Source organism: Lynx canadensis, chromosome F2, assembly GCF_007474595.2.
Source record: "Lynx canadensis isolate LIC74 chromosome F2, mLynCan4.pri.v2, whole genome shotgun sequence".
NCBI lineage: Eukaryota > Metazoa > Chordata > Mammalia > Carnivora > Felidae > Lynx > Lynx canadensis.
In genome coordinates, this window is record NC_044320.2 from 1715331 (window position 1) to 1730537 (window position 15207).

Sequence of the window (15207 nt, forward strand, 5' to 3'; positions counted from 1 at the left end):
CAGGCCACCCCCAAGAAGAGACCAGGGTCCACAGCTGCTCGGGGGCAGGTCCGGGGGGGGGAAGGGCACTGCCTCCGTGCCACCGGCTTCCTGTGGCCCTGACAGGGAGGGGCAGGGTGGTCCCCCACCTGCTCTGGGGGCACAGGCCCCTCGAGAGTGCTGTAAACACGAGCATTTGTTGTTTATTTGTGGTTCTCGTGCTGGGCAAGTAATAGATTCCCAACAAGCTTTCATTGAATGAATGAATGAATGAATGAATGAATGAAACAGCAGATGGACCCAGACGGCAGCGGGTCAGCACCACGAGTGACGCCACCTCACAAGCCGCCTTAAGCCTGGGCCCGGCGCTGGCTTCGAGCGGTGGCCCTGGCTGTGGGTGTCAGCCAGGGCTGGGGGGGTCCTGAAGTGGGGTGTGCGTGGGCCCACCAGCAGCCCCGAGACCGTGGGCCACCGGGCGATGCTGGCTCCTGGCCCGCGGTAGGGACCGGCAGCGCGGGACCCACCCTGCGGCTGACCCCAGGCCTGACTTTGTTTCCATTCCCAGGGGGGCGCTGGCCTCGCACCCCCCACCCCCGCTTTCTCCTGATCAAAGCAGCACTGATCACCTCTGTAAACCGTGTTAGAGGATTTGGTTCTCAGAAGGCTCCCAGGCTGTGCCTCGTGAGCCGGGAAGCTGGTTGTCCGAGTGGCTCGGAACACGGTTTTGATGTACGCTCGAGAAAGGAGTGCTGTCATCTTTCAAAGAGGACGGGTCCCTGCGTCCACCCCCAGTGCTGGGACGGCGTCTCCACCCCTCGCTCCTCCGCACCTGTGCCTCGACAACCTGACGGGAAAAGTCCTGTCTCCCTGTGGTTTTAATTTGCTTTCCTCATATCGCTGCTGAACGGCCTTCTCGTCTCTTTACTGGTCACCAGGGTCTCTTCTGGGCGCCTCTCCACCCCTTCCCTGCGGTGGCTCAACGCTCTCCTGACCCAGAAGGGTCTGGAGCATCGATACTGGCCTTCTGTCGTAGACGTCCCGTGTAGACGCCTCCTCAGTTTACCGTTCCGTGGGCTGTAACGATGCTTGGGCCCTAAGCCGACGTCACTGACTCTAAAAGCGTTTTCCCTTTTGCCTCTCTGTGTCGTATTCAGAACCTCTACTCTGGGGTTTCCGGATAACAAAGCCACGTCTGCTCGGCATGTTCACAGCTGCCATTCGGAAATTCAAGCTTCGTAACCGCCTGCTATTTATTTTGGTGTGAGAAGTAGGGCAGGGACGTAGGTTACTTTTTCACTCCAAACGATGAGCGACTCCTTTGGGACCGCGTTCTCCTGGGCTGGCGTTTTGCGCGTTCCTGTCACGAGGCGTGTTCTCTTCGCCTGGCTGGCTGGGCTCTGCGGGGGGCTGTGCCCTGGCACCCGGGGCGGCGTCTGCCCTCTGTGTTTTGCCTCCTGGCTGCACTCACACCGGTTCCCCTGCAGACGCGTTGTCAAGAAAGTCCTTTGGGCCGTGTGACCAAAGGGCCCGGCCGGAGCCAGAACTGGGGGGGTCTAGGATTCCGTCCAGCGCTCTTCTGTCCTCTGCAGAGCACCTAGGCAGGGCGAGCACGAGCAAGCCCCCCAGTGACGGACCCCTCTGGGAGGAAGCGCTCGTCGGCAAAATCAGGACCATGTCGGCCTTGCAGAAGAGCCAGGCGTTGGAGGCCGTCCACTGCCACATCCGGGAGCACACCCAGGTGGGACCCCAGGAGCCCTGCTCGTCCGTGCGGGACGCTACCTTCTGCCACTCCAGGGCTCACAGGGGGTGAGCCCGGAGGCCCGCACTGCCGCTTGGCTCCCGCCGGCCTCGGCCGCCCCCGAAGCCCCTGACCTTCAGGGACGTGTGGCAGAAGGTGCCGGGATGTAGGAAGGTGCTGGGCCACAAGCGGAGGGGCAGGTGGGGCACAGGGGCCCTGCCAGCTGGTGCTCAGACGTTGCCACTGGGGTCTGGCGGCAGGTGCGGGCCAGGGAGCCACATGGAGCCAGCCAGCCTGCCCCCCGCTCTAGGCCCCGGGGACTGGAGAGGACAGGGTGGTGTCCGATCCACCTCTGTGCCTGGGGACCTCCCAACCTGTGGGCCGCAGGAGGCTCCCCAGCTCAGGACTCCTGCCATCGTGGGGGGCCAGGCCCTGCTTTTCCCTGACGCCCCACACGCTCTGGCCTGTTCAGCGTGATGGCCTGAGCCACCACCGGCGGTGGCTGAGCTCCCAGGTCGGGTGGGGCCCCCCACCCCCGGCCCCTGTCCTCCACCTTCCTGCTGCAGAGTCTTCAGGAGTTCGGGGCCGACAGACAGAATTGAGTACGAGGGACAGCAGCACCGACGTGTGCCTAGAGGGAGACGGGCTCTAAGCACACACACAGCTTGGCTTCGGGCCCCTGGAACCTGGCGGATGGCCAGGTTCCTGCTCTGCTTCAGAGCAGGGGAGGGAGGGACATCCGGCCAGTGGGAAGAGCCCGTGCAAAGGCCCTGAGGTCAGCAAGATGGCAGCATGAGAGGGCTGGGGGACACTGGCAGGGCCAGAGTGTCACGGGCTCCCCAGCCAGCTTAAGGGGTGCAGGGGTATCCCACAGGTGGGGGGCTGCCAGGGACCAAGCAGAGGTGGGCACAGCCCTCTGGCAAATATCTCCTTCCCCTTTGGGGGGTGGTTTGTCTTCTCTGCTCACCCACAGGTGCCCACCCCGAGTTTTCATCCCTGGGGTTTCCCAGCGGATGCGGGGGTCCAGCTTCCCCCGGAGGGTCGGATGGGGCCTGAACACTGTTCCGCCCACAGCTCATCAGGAAAGAGGTGCCCAACGCTGGCCTCCAGGAGCTCCTGGCGGCCTTGAACCTAGAACTCAAGCAGCCTTTGGAGAAGGTCAGTGCCTGGGGTGGGGCTTCCCGGGGTCTCCTACGTGTGCTCAGAGCCCCCGGGAAGCTGTGACTGCAGAGAGCCCGCGGCCGCTCAGGCCCCCTCCCCGCTTCCCAAGTGATTGTCGCCATCTGAAGCTCTGCGCACACGGACGATGCCGGGAAGGCGCGAGGGGTGCTGTTGCAAGGGGACGGCGGCCTCGGGGCCACTTCGTGTTCGCTGAGCCCTGGCTCCCAGCCGGCCAGGCCCTCTTCCGGGCCCCAGGGACGCGGCGGAGGCAAGGGCGGCAGGCTTACGCTCTAGCGAGGGAGCCGCGCTCGACAGTGGGGTCATCGGTGACAATCAGGAGTGCGCTCTGTTCAAGTTGTGTTGCCCGATGTAGAAACTACACATTTTCATCGGGAGAAAGATAAAGGGGAATTCCGGAAGACCCTGAACGCAGCCTCCTGCGCCCGCACGAAATGAGGCTGGGGGGCAGGGGGGCGCAGCTCTGCCCGGGACACCTGAGGTGGGTGGGAGGGGAGGTCCGCTGTGACCGGTCGGCCCCGCACAGGACGGCGCTCAGGCTCGGCTCGGGTGTGCCCGGGGTGGGGTGGGGGGGGGGTGGGAGCCGCGGGAGCCTCCGGGGAAACTGAGGCACCGCAGCCGACACGGCGTCTGGGTACCGCCCTGAGGACCCGCGAAACTTGGCGCTCAGGGTCTGGCGGCAGCCCCAGGCGCGGTGAAGAAGCAGTTCAAGGTGGGCGGGGAGGGGGTGCTGCGGCGGCCCCCGCGCCTCCTGCGGCCTCAAGCAGACAGTGGGCGCAGCACCCTGAGGCAGGAGCCGCGCAGCTCGGGAAGGTGCTCAGGACAAGCTCCGTGAATTCATTCGCCCCTCGCCCTGCGGTGGTGGCGCCCCTGCCCCCGTGCCCCGTCCCACACCCGCCCCCTCCTCCCTCCCCCCAGACCTTCCTCTTCCACTTTTACGGGCTGATCCTCTGAGAGTGCGCCTGTGTGGACCTGGTGAGGAGGCACCTGGCCAGCCTCCTGGAGCTGTCCCACCAGTCATCTGGCCAGCGGGAGGTGGGTGGCGGCCCTCGGCACCCCCGCCCCTCCGCCCCGCCCCGCCCCCTGCGCGGAGGTCGCTGCTTGACGGCAGACGGACACCCCACCCTTCACGCCACGACCTGGTGGGGCTCCCGCGGCCCCCGGCGCTGTGCCGAGCGACAAGGGGCTGCGGTGCGGGTGCCGCCTGGAGGTGACCTCGGGCACCTGTCCACGGCCGAGTCCTGGTTCCATCCTGCCCCGGCGGCCCCAGTGGGACACACGCCCTTCAGGGCAGGGGTGGGGCTCGCCCACCTTCCTTTGCGGGGCCCCCGGGAGGGTGGGGAGGAGACGGCAGGCCGCGTCCAGCACTGCCGCGTGGGGGCGAGCTCACGGCGTCTCTGGCCCACAGGGCATTGCCGTGGCCATCGGCATTGTGTCCTCCAGGCACACGCGGGAGGTGTGGGCCACGCTGGAGCACGTGGGCCGCACCAGGTTCCTGAGGACTGTCTTCACGTCCCCAGACAGCCAGGTAGAGAGGGCAGCGCGGGGGCGGCGGGGGCCAGAGGCCCGGATCGGTGCTGGCTCGCTCTGAGCCTCAGTTTGCTGGTTGCAAACGTGGGGGTGACCCCTGCCCTGCCCACCTTCCTGAGGGGCCGGTGTGTGGGTGTCAGACCTCCGTTCTTGCTGCGCCCGGGAGTTTTGAGCCTCGTCCTTGGGGCCCCGCACGGGATCCAGAGCCTCCGCTGGGTCTGACGGTCGGGAGCCGTGTGGGCTTGCCTCGATTCTCAGGTGGGGCGTGTGGCCCGGGTCCCGTGTGTCCACCTATGCTCCCGCCCTGGGGGTTGACGTGGAGCATCTGTGCTTTGCTAGTCCTGGGCACCCCGCTGGGAAGAGACATGAGCGACAGAGACCCCCGGGCGAGAAGCAGTACCTCCAGCCAGAGGGCAGAGGGCGGGGAGCCCGGGGCCCGGGCACGCGGGGAGGAGGGGCCCCCCCGCGGAGGGCGGCAGGTAGAGAGCCGATTCCCCAGGGGCCGCCGCTCTGTCCGCAGCAGCCGGAGCCGGACACGCACTGGAGACGGGCTGGCAGCACCTCCCTGCTCTGCTACGGGCAGATGGCCGCGCACGCCGGGGCGCAGATCCTGCCCTGGGTGGACAACATCGTGTCCGGGATGGCGTACTACTTCTCCGGCAGCCGCTACGTGAGCGCGGCCACGGCCGGGGCGGCGGGGGGCGTGGGGGCCACGCGTCCTGTGACTGGGGCCGGCCCACTGACCCTCCCCGGACTCCACACGGACAGGACAACATCCTCAAGACCAGCTTCCTTTCGGCCACCATCACGCTTTTGAAGGCTCTCAGGCAGAACAGCACCCCGAGCTACAAATTCTCTCAGATCCCCCCCGCCCAGTGCATCCTTCAGAAGGAGCTCAACTTCCTGACCACCCTCTTCCGGGAGAAGATCATATTGGTCATTGTGAGACTGAGGTAACTCTCCTTGGGGTCCAGAACGAAGACAGGCCAAGTCATTGCGTGCGGGTGGGGGTCCACACGTGAGGAGACGGGATGTGAATAAGGGACCAGGAACACGGGGCTGGCCCTGCTGAGGCCGCGCACCGTCAGCCTCGTCTCCTATCCAAGACAGGTCGTTAACGTTGAACCTGGTCACACACCAAATCCAGGCCTCAGTCACGACCTGAGCCTGACCCTGGGCCACGCGCTGAACCTCGACCTTGACCCCGGTCACATTCTGGGCCCTGATCCTGGTGACACCCACTCGTAAATCTTAAGTTGTGTAGGCCTCTCCCCGCTGGGAATCCATTTCAGCCTGGCGTCTCACTCCTGAACCGTGGGCTCTTGTGAAAAAGTCCAGAATCTTCTCCGTGTTTCTTCCAGCGACCTGCGGCCCGGGCTCAAACCCATGGTCAAGTCCCAGATCCTGCAGACCTGCCTGCGGAGCCTGTACACGCTCCCACCCACGGAGACACTCAGGAGCAGTCTACCTCCGTTGGACGTGGCCCCGGACGTCACGGTGACTGCCTGTTCCCGTCTCTGGGTGCTGGGTTCCGGGTGCCGGGCCGGCCTGCCAAGCCCCGGCCGCGTGTGTGAGCGAGGGGAGCACCGGAGAGAGCTCGCCCGGCCCGGGTTTCTTCCCGGCTTCGCCACAGGCTGGTCTTGACCTTGGAGCCCGAGTCTTGAGTTCTGCCCTCAAGTGGGGCTCTGGTGTCCGTGCCGCCCCCGAGGTGCTGTGACTCAGATGGGACAAGGGAGTGACAGCCCTCCACAGATGTGTCCGAACAGGGCTAGCGTTTCTTCCTCGGGTGGGGCAGACAGAGCAGCTCGGATCCCCACCACCGGCAGGCCCGGCGTGGGGTCTCCTCCCAAGACCCTGCTCCCTACCTGGAACCCCCCGGTGGGCGGGGACACACACACGCACCCACATGCCACCAGCCAAGCTCCTGGGAGTCCCCCGTCGGCAAGAAACAGCAGGCCGGCGTGGAGACGAGCCACGGCAGGGACCTGAGCTGTGGCCGGGCTGGGCTCCCAGGGAGCAGACTGTGGGCCCAGAGTTGGGGGTACACTCTCAGGAGAGGCCCGGTGGGGAGCTGAGAGGGTGGGGTGGGGTCGCAGGAGAAGCATACCCTGGTGCGGCTCAGGGAGGGCTCAGCCGATCCCCTGGGAAGCTCTGGTACCGAGGGAGCTCAATCGTGACATCGGCCGGCCCATCGCTGGCCCGTGGACAGCCCGCTTCGGGGGAGCGTGAGCTTGGAGGTCAAGTCCCGAGCGTCCAGCAGCCGGGAGTGGGTGCCTGGCCCCCGAGTCTAACATCTAATTGGAGCCCTGTCCCAGGAGGGAGGGGCCAGGGCACCAGAGGGGAGGCCACGGGTTGTGACACATGACACGGGCGGGAGCTGGGTCTGGGTGACAGATTTAACAACCGAAGTGTCACTGCCACGCAAAACGTGGCACTTTTCCAAGTGTATGGTTCTACACGTTTTGGCCTGGATTTGTGAAACTATCCTCAAAGCCCAGATGAACACGTTTATCACCCCCAGAGCCTCCGTGTGCCACCACGGGACTCCTCCTTGCTACTGTCATCACAGTTGGTATCTCCTAGAATTTCACCAAGTGGGATTATGGGGGTTCTGCTTAGCTTTGCCTGGACGCTTCCCGATCAGACGACCTGGAGATTCGTCTACACTGCAGCCTGTACGGACGGCTCATTCCGGGTTCCTGTGCCACGGTATCTGACTTTTCGGATGCCCACCGGGTGTTGATGTGCTCGCCGCACGAGGGGCACTGTGTTATCTCCAGCCTCGCACTGCTAGTCAGGCTGCTGTGCACATTTGTGTGCGGGTCTCCCTACAGACCTGGATTCTGTTTTTTGGGTAAACACCCAGGCCCGGACGTCTGGGCCATAAGGCAGGTGTGCGTCTAACTTGCCAAACTGCCTTCTAACCGGCTGTGCCGATTTGACTGCCAGCAGCAGGGACGAGAGCCCTGCTCCTCCCACATCCGCGTCAACACACGGTGTAGTCGGTCGTAAACACTGGCCATTCTCCTGGGTGTGCAGCGGTGAGTGGTGGTTTCAGTGTTCGTGTCTCTACTGAGAGGAGCATCTTTGTATCTTTTGACCATCTTTGTGTCTTTTTTTGGTGAGGTGTCTGTTCAAATCTTATGCCTCATTAAAAAAATTCTTTTAATGTTTATTTTTGAGAGAGAGGGCACGAGTCGGGGAGGGGCAGAGAGAGAGGGAGACACAGAATCCCAAGCAGGCTCCGAGCTGTCAGCACAGAGCCCGACTCGGGGCTCAAACCCACGGACTCAGGATCGTGACCTGAGCCGAAGTCGGACGCTTAACCGACTGAGCCACCCAGGTGCCCCTCTCATGTCCAATTTTTAAGTTGCATTATTTATTAGTTTCTAGAGTCCCTTTTAGAGTTCTATGGGGGTCCTTTATCACCCAGGTGGTCTGAACATATTTTCTCCCGGTCTCCAGGCTTTCTTTTTGTCTTAATGGTCTTTTCTGAAGAGCCGAAGCTCTCAATTTTGAGGTTGTTCAATGTATCTGTTCTTTCCTTCGTGGGTTGTGATTTTGCTGTTGTATCCAGGAATTCTTTCCTTAAGCCAATGCCGCAAGGATTTTTCTCTGCTTTCTTCTGGAAGTTTTACGGTCTTAGGTTTCACACTGAGGTCCGCGATAGCTTCTGAGCCAACTCTTATCTGCTGTAAGGAACGGCCTGAAGCTTAGTTCGTTGCGCATATACGGACACCTTGGTTGTTCAGGACCCATCCGGGTCCCAAGTTCGCCTCTGTCGAAAGCCAGCTGACCGCGTGTCTGTTTCCGTTTCTGCCTGTTTATTCTCTTCTGAGCCGTGTCTGCCGATGCCACATGGTGTTGGTCCTGGTAGCTCCACAGGAAGGGGTGAAGGCCCCCAACTTGGGTCATCTTCTTCAAAGCTGTTTTCTGCTCTCCCGGGTTCTGTGCACCTCTGTGCGAGTCACAGAATGAGTGGCTCAACCTCGAGTGAACGGCACCCTGGGGTTTCGACTGGACTTGCACCCAATCTACAGACCGACTTGGGGAAGACCGACACATTAACACCGGTTTGTGTTGCGAGCTGGGCGCTGGCGCAACCTCTCCGTTTAATTAGGTCGTCTTCAAACCCCCAGCAGCGTTGGCCGGTTTTCCGTGTGCTCGCCTCAGACGTCTTTTGTCGGAGTCTTTCCTCTCTCTGTTTTCTTCTGATATTGCCAATGATATTTAAATTTTTAGCTTTCAGTTGCTCGTTGCTGGTTTATAGGAACACAATGGACTTTTTTCGGAGGTTGACTTTGTTCCCGAAACCCCGCTAAACCGCGTGTTAGCTTTTCAGAGCCTTCTGTAGATTCCACAGGGTTTTATACGTGACGTGTGTGAACGGTCTCCTTTCTTGTCAACGGGGATGGTGCTGTGCTGTCGCCCTCCTACCCCGCCGCCCTTGCCAGGACCCGCCAGTGGTGGGAACAGACACCGCGTTGCTCCTGATGTGATCAGGAACGCATCTGTCTTGGCCATCGAGTCTGCTGTTGCCATGGCTTGCGTGGCTTCTCTGATGCTCTTAGTGGTGGAGAAAGTTCTCTGCTAGTCCTGCTTTTCGGACAGTGCTCATCAGGATGGATGTCGGATTTTGCCCGCTGCTTTTGCTGGGTCTATGCAGATGATCGGCTTTGATACGCTGTTCTCATTTTCACTCAGTTCAACGTACTTCCTGGTTTCGGCCTCAGCGCTGGGGGAATACGCCCAGGGGCGCCGTCTGAGGAGCCCTGGGCTGGGCAGCGTGCCCACAGTGGCATCGGGAGCTCACTGAACTCTGCCCCCGTCCTGGGAAATTAGGGGCAGATTCAACACCCTCAGCGGCTAGGACCTGAGGCCCGGCAGCCGGGAGGGCACTGTGTGTCCCCACCGGGGACCGAGCGGGGACCGGGCCTGGAGTGGACGTTGTGATCATTTCCGCAGGCCCCGCAGGGAAGGGTGACTGAGCCCTCACGGGGGCGAGTCCCAGGGCACCAGGGGAGAGATGGGCGAGGGTGTCGGCCAGGGAGGGCCACGGTGCGGGGGGGGGGCCCCCCCCCCCCCCCGGGGAGTGACACCAGGCCACCGGCCCCGCCAGGCGCTGTACCGGGAGTCGATGCAGGCACTGGACCTGCTGTGGACGAGCTATGCTTCATCCTGCAGGTGAGGCTTGGGCTGGCGGGGGGCGCACGACTGGGGCTCCGCCCGCCCGGGGTGCGTCCCTCGGACACAAAGGCGGCCAGGTCGGCGGGTGTGCCCCACGCCGCTGACCCGGGGGCTCTCGTCAAGGCAGGGGTGGGCGTTTCAGAAGAGCCGAGGGCCCTGCGAGGAGAAGGTGACCCTGGCTCGTCTCCGGGCACCGCCGTGGGCAGGGAGGAAGTCCCGGGGATGGTCTGCGGGCTCCCGCACAGCCGTGCAGACGTAGGCCCTCAAACGCCCTGGCTTCCCTCTGGGCCCAGACCCGGCCTCGCCCCGGGGAGCTGAGCCGGTGGCCGGGCACGGACGGGCGAGCCATCTGGTGGGCACGCCCGGCTGCGGCCGGCCCGCCATCGCTCCGCGTCCCAGCGGCCGCGTCCGGGAGGGGAGGGTGGGTCCGTGCGCTGAGCCGGCCTCGGGCTCTCCTCTCCCGTCGCAGCACACGGAGCCGTGGCTGAAGTCAGACAGCAGCCACGAGCGCCAGCGGGCCGTGCAGACCATCTTCCTCTTCCTCAAGTACGTGGCGGACTACGTGGGGCTCACTGTGAGTCGCCTCGCCCGGCACCCTCGGGAGGGCAGCCAGGAAGGTGGGCCTGAGCCCAGAGAGGGGCCGGGAGCCCCCATGGCGCCGCTGCCTCCGTGCTGGGCACCCCGGCCCTCGCTCCTGATTCTCGCGGCCGTATTCACGGAGCGTCTCGGCTGCTAGGCACGGGGCTGGGGGGCGAGACGCAGGCCCTGGGGTGCCCCCAGTCCCGGGGCAGGGGTCAGAGTTCAAAGAGGGCGGTGGGGGGAGCTCGATGGCCAGGCCGCCTCAGAGCAAAGACTTGAAGGAAGCGGGGAAGGGAGACCGGGTGGCGGGGGAGGCGGTCCCGCCGTGGGACGAGGGCCTGGGGGCGCCCTGCCCACGAGACACCTGGCGGCCGGGCCTGGCCTCGCTCGCTGCCCGCCCCTCCCAGGAGGAGGCCACCCCCTCCATGCTGGGCCACCAGATAGGCCTGCTCATGCTGCTGTGGAGGGACAAGGAGCCCGTCACCCAGAGCCACGCCCACCAGTGCGTGTACCTCCTCCTGCAGCTGCTGACCCAGCAGAAGGGTGAGCTGGGAGCCCCCCACCTCCGGGGCGCTGGCCGCTTGGCCGCCCCAGGCCCCCTGACTCGGTGCCCCTCGCCAGGCAGCACGTCGGAGTTCACGTATTTGAATAAAATGAAGAACTTTGAAGCAAATGCCAGGAGGGAATCAGAAATGAAGTTCTACGACCTGGTGAAGGTGGGGCCCGAGCCGCACGCAGCCCCAAGCTGTCCAGGAGTGGGGGCCTCTCCGGCCTCCACCTCCCTGCCCATTCTGCAACCTGCGCAGGGGAGCTGGGGGGAGGGTCAGGCGTAGCCGGGACGTGGACGCTCTCGTGCAGGGAAAGCACCCCATCACTCTGCCCCTTGAAATCTCGGCCTGCACCCTCCCGCCCGTGACTTGGAGGTGCGGCAGGGCCCCTCTGGAGCCCGGTCCTGAGGTTCTTGCTGACCCCTCCCTTCTCGGCCCCCACTCCTCTTGCGGCCTCACCCCTGGGGCCCCTCACTAGGGCGACAGCTGGGTTTGCCTGAGGCTGTCCCGCGCTCACTACTCGTGCACAGTCCCGGGCAAGCAGCATGCTGTCTGTCTCCCTTGTCCATCGCCTCTGCCCTCCCTCCCTGTGTGTGTCCTTCCCGGGCCGGCCCTCCCCTCAAGACGGACGGGGCATCAAAGCTTTGGGTTTGAGTCCAAGCTCTGCCTCCAACTGCGGGGCGGTCATTCAACCCTTCCATGCCTCAGTTTCCCCACCTTCCAAGTGAGAGTCCCTGAGTCTGACCCCCTGCCTGCTCTCAGGACAGGCTGGGACAGGAGCAGCAAGCCCTCAACGCCTCCGTGCAGAGGGTCGTCCCCTGGGAACCCCTCCTAGGGAGCCGGCCGCCTAGAAGCCTGTGGTCCTGGTGGGTTCCCTAGAAACAGAGCCTGGGGCAGGAATTTCAGTGCAGTTTAGGGGACAGAGACTCACGCTCAGGAGGAAGGAGGAAGGGAAGCAAGCTGGGGATGGGAGCAGCCAAGAGGGGGGTGGTCTGTCTGACCCAGGGGAGTGTGGCAGCTTAAAGTGTCCCCCACCTCGAGGCAGGGGCTGGACCCTGTACCCCGAGTCAGTGACTGGCTGCGGGCTGCAGGGTGGGGGGGGGGGCACCTGACTGCCTGGGCACGACTGCTTGCTCCCACCATCCCCACAGTGATCCTTCAGCCCTCGCGGCCACACCTCCCACCGCTGAGGCAGGAGGGGCGGGGCCCCAGCAGCCTGGTGCGGGGGAGGGGACACGTCTGCTCGCCTGGCATTTTTTCCACCTCTGAGTACGAGGAGCGCCCCCACCCCGGCCCTGTCTCCAACCCCGACGCAGGAGGGGCTGGAGGGCTGAGGACCACCAGGGAGGGTGCCGCCTCGGCCTCTCACCGCAGCCCCCCCGGCCCAGGTGCTGGATGGGAACCTGACCGTGGCCCAGCACACGCAGCTCGTCCTCACTGTCCTGCGAGGGCTCTGCAGCCACAACCACCTGCGCCGTGACCTGGCCTCACAGTTGCTCCTGATGATCGTCGAGGACCACAGCATCAAGGCAGAGCAGGTGGGCGCTGAGCCCCGGCTGCGGGCCACCTTCTGCAGACCTCCCCACGGGAGTCGGGGGACCCCCTAAGGAAGGACTGGGGGGGGGGGGAGGCGGGCTGGCCCCGCGTCAAGGGCTGCCCGCGTGCACGCGGACGCACCCGTGTCTGTGCACACACGTCTTCACAGAGAGCGCCCGGGCCTGGAGGCCGTGGGTCCCGAGCTCAGTCCTAGCCATCTGCAGTCCACGGCCCGCCTCCCGCTCCCTGAAATAGCACAGCCCTGTTAGCAGGGCTGAGACCCAGCGATGCCCCAGGGCCCCTGGTTCACCCCTCCCGGCCGGTCGGGACCCTCAAGGTCCCAGGGCCCTGACAGCAACACCCTGCCTTGTTCATTCAACCTTACTCAGGAGAGAAAAATTCCCTGCCCCCACCCCCTCCCCCACCTCCCTGGGGATTTAACTGCCTTTCGAGGGGCAAGGGGGCGTGGCCAACCTAGTTCACAGCCCACACAGACAGGACCGTCTCTCAGGGGCTGCCAGGCCCATCAACCCTCCTGGCCGCTCGGGGTTGATCCTCACTTTTTCACAGGCACACAGGGAGATGCGGTGAGGCCGCGGGGACGGCGGGGCCACACCAGCTGTGAGCCACGGTGCCGCTTCCACCGCCGACCCCACCGGGTCCTGTATGTGTCCAGATGCCTCATCGTGGGGCAGGGATCACGTAGCGGTCAGGCTACTGGCCGAAGGCTGACGAGGCCATCAGGATGCCTCACGGGGGAGGCAGACCCCGGCCCCAGCAGGGGACGGAGGCGGGAGCTGGGGGTGGCCCTGACGCCCCCTCCCGGTCTGCCCGTCCCTGCTCAGGTGGCTGAGATCCTGCAGGGCTTGTTCCAGGAGCTGCCCTCTATCATCTTCAAGAACACCCTGCAGACCGTGATGCAGGCCGTGTCAGTGTTGGGGACTCAGCACACCCAGGAGACAGTCGAGGTGATACTGTCCCTGTGTCACCCCTCTGAGAGGTATGGCACCGGCACCCACGACCCAGAGGTGAACACCCGTCCTTCCTCCGTGGTCTGCCCTCCCAGGCCACAGAATCCCTGGCCAGGCAGCGGCATGCACGACACTGGCCCTTCCAGTGAGAGAGACTCCACTCTCCTTCCCAGACTCCCGAACCACGGCCAGGGGGTCCCCGGAGGTGTTCTAGGCTGAGGGGTTAAGGTGGAGGCTCCATCAGTCCCCGGAGGGGGCTTTCGGCATGGGAGCGTCCCTCAGACCAGGAGAACCCCGAGAGACCAGCTGGCAGAGGAGCCGGAGGTCAGCTGGCCCCCAAACAGCCCCCTCCAGCTGCCCAGGGCCCCAGCACACATACGGGCCCCCTGCCCTTCCGGGGCCAATATTGGGTTTCCAGGCTGCACCGTGTGGACGTCATGAGCTCCAGCACCGTGATGCTGGGCCTGGCCTGTGAGTAGAGACCCCGTTCTAAGCAGCCTGAATGGGGTGTGTGTGTGTGTGTGTGTGTGTGTGTGTGTGTCCCCTGAAGTCTGAGGGCCACTGGAGCACCAGGGTGTCTTCACAGCGTCTCAGGGAGCACCGACTTGTCACAGGCCCACAGCACCTTGGACAGGGAACAGAGTTCTGGGGGATGCAGGTCCGTGAGCCCCGCACGCCCCCCACCCCGCCCCAGGGAGACACGCCCAGTGCAGACCCACTTTGCCCGCTTTGCCTGAGGGGTGAGCCCCCACCCCCACAAGCTGGGGGGAGGACGGGGGCTCTGTTTGGGGTCACGTGGCAAAGGAGTGCGGCAAAGCGGGAATCAGCACCGACATCAGGGAAAGCTAGCCTGTCCTGTGCTCGGGGCTTCGAGCGGGGGCCCCATCCGGATACAGCCTCCTGGACCCCGCGGATGGAAGGGCTCACTGTCCCTGGGGGGCCGGGGCATCCCAGGCCATCCTGCTGTCCCGAGGGTCACGTCCCGCCCGCCCCTCCACCCTGCATGGCCAGCCACCTGCAGGCACTGGGCCCCCTGCCTCCCCAGACAGGTCATACCCCTGTGGAAGGCCCTAGCCAGCAACACCCAGCTGGCCCGCAAGGTCCTCACCCTGCTCTACATGAAGCTGAGGCTGCGACCCCCCAAAGAGCTCGTCAGGTTCACCCAGCAGGCGGAGCTCATCTCCCTGCTGGTGAGCAGCACCCCCCCGCGTCCCCACCCGGGCCCCGTGCCCCCACAACCGCGCTGTCATCCAGGGGCCCTGCGGGATGCCTGGCTGAGCCGGCAGGCAGAGGGTCTCGGCAGGAGTAGCCGAGGCCTCTTGACTGCTGAGTGGCCAGCAGAGCGGAGCCAGCGCCCCCGGGGGAGTGTCCCGGCCCGAGGCAGGCACAGGCGGCAGGGGCCTGGGCCCGGCGGGGGGGGGGGGGGGGCGCCCGTGCTTGTGGCTCCCCACTCCTCTGCTCACTGGAGCCGGCCCTGGAGAGTCGCCCATCTGAGTCCCGCTCTGTCGCCCGCCGCAGGCCCTGGGTACCATTTACGAGCTCCTGTACACCCGGGAGTACAAGGCCACGGTGCGCTGGGCCTTCGCAGGGGTCCTCGTGGGCCTGCTCACGCAGCTCCGTTACCTGTTTGAGCTGGATGTGGTGGACGGCATCTCAGACTACCAGGAGGATGTCCTAGACGGGAAGCCCCTCAGCCCCTGCAGGTGACATCTGTGACGGGCCTCGGCGCCCAGCCCCCTGGGGAACCCCAACCGTGCCCTCTTTCGGGTTCCTTCCACATACCCACGGAACCCCTGGTGGGCACCAGGCCCTGGGCTCAGTGCTAGGGACCCGGAAAAGAATGCACTCTGGCCCCACCTGGAGGCTTTCGGTCCCGAGTAGGGAGCAGGGGGCACAGCCACCAAAAGCCAGCGGGAGTGAGAATCCTGGGGCAGAGCAGGCTTAGAAGGTGACAGCTCAC